This window comes from Halichoerus grypus, chromosome 4 (genome assembly GCF_964656455.1).
Source record: "Halichoerus grypus chromosome 4, mHalGry1.hap1.1, whole genome shotgun sequence".
NCBI classification, from domain to species: Eukaryota; Metazoa; Chordata; class Mammalia; order Carnivora; family Phocidae; genus Halichoerus; species Halichoerus grypus.
In genome coordinates this window covers 133123496-133125424 of record NC_135715.1, presented here as the reverse complement: position 1 = coordinate 133125424, position 1929 = coordinate 133123496, and positions in this window count along the sequence as shown.

The window sequence follows — 1929 nt, the reverse complement described above, 5'->3', positions numbered from 1 at the left end:
AATCCTTCTCCATACTCCAAGACGGCGTTGTTGATATTTTGTTTTTGTTTGATATTTACCTTGTCTGTCTCACTCCTATTATAACCCCAGTGCCTCATACAGTGTTCAGCACCTGAGAGGCTCTCAGCAAAATTTCATTGAATGAATGGTAGGCTAAGCAAAAAGAGGAGCCAGAATGAAACAGCACCCAACTCTGTTACCCTCTTCGATCTTGCCATCAAATAGTGATAACCAGGGCGCCTGGGTGGCTCAGTTGGTTAAGCATCTGCCTTCGGCTCAGGTCATGATCCCAGGGTGCTGGGATCGAGCCCTTCATCGGGCTCCCCGCTCAGCAGAGAGCCTGCTTCTCCTTCTCCCTCTGATGCCCACCCCCACTTGTGCTCTCTCTTTCTCTGTCAAATAAATAAAAGCTTTAAAACAAATAGTGATTACCCTCCAACTCTCAAATCACATTCCTCAACCATCTGAGCAGGAGTAAACATATCAGACACCATTGTGGCTCTTTTCAAGTCATCTCTGCCTCCACTACTGTCCCACGCCACCCCCAGATTCCATCTGCTCGCCCTCGGGGAGCACGGACACCTGGTTGAGAATCACGGCAGCAATAAGCCCTTGTCTTTGAGGGGAGGGTGTTGCGCCCCACAGATTTAGGAACTTTGCTCTAAACTCACCAATTCAATGACTGTAAAGTGGACACAGACAGCAGGGAAAGTGAGAGGGAGAGGAGCACCATTGTGCCAGCATCCGGGGGCACAACAGTGAAAAGGAGATAGAGACTCATTTGTTAGAGCCAAAAATTTTCACCAGTTTTTCACTCCACTTCCTACCATAACAGACACTGTACTTTCACCATCTGATGTTGGAGAAACACATATTCAGAAGTTACTATGAATTTAATAACACTCCTAAATGAATTTCTGTTTTATTTTTCACAGGCACTGGAACATGGGCTGTGCCTGTTTTAAATAAACCACCCGTTTGGGAGGGACGCACGGATTTGTTGTCCCTTTGTGATCCTGCCATGGCCTGGGCTCTGAGGTCTGTGGGTGGGGAGCGCAGGAGGAGAATGCGGATTGATTTCTCCACTGCAAGAGAAAACTGGAGAACTGGAAATAAGGAACTTTGAACCAGAGGAGGGTAAATACAGGGCAGCATTCATAAGCCCAAGAGCAGCTCTGTGGAGTCTGGTTTTCCATGTGTGGGTCTCAAAACAAGGAAAGCTTGGTTGCCACTTGCCAAGACATCTCAATGCTCTGAATACTTGGAGCCTCGTTCTATGTTACCAGACACATAGCAAAATCAAATGAGGATGGTCTTTTAACTACCTTTTAAATTTTTTATCTCCTTATACATGGGTTACCTTAATCAGAAGGAGAAATCTATTATTTAGGAGAACTTAGATATAGAAACAAAACGGTTCAGTTAGTGCATTTAGAGAAGAATGTACAGGCCAATGAGACCTTGGAGAGACCAAGGGAAGAGGGAGAAGAAGCCAAGAGACCTTTCTGGAGATTTTTTTTTTATTCTTCTCACTTCCCAGAATGAGAAGAGTCAAGAACACCACGTATGGTCAAGTAGAACAAAGTCTTCATGAAAGGTTGAACTCACTAGGTGAACCCTCCATGTTGCCCCGACAATAATGCAGCGCTTTAGGAGGATATTTGAATGAGACAATGGGGGAAAATATGAAAATGAAGAAAAAGTATTTAGGGGTGGAGACAACATTCAGCCTTAGCAATTAAAAAGCAAATCCATTTCATAACTCTTAGGATAGGTCACATCTTCTCCTTATAACTTTATTTTTGTCCGTAGCTCAAAAAGTTTGTAAATCCTAGCCAGATCTCCCCTCCAGGAGGAACTCAGCAGCCCATGGGGTCTCAACCCTGCATGCTCGGTTGGAATCACCACAGGAGCTTTTAAAAACACAAG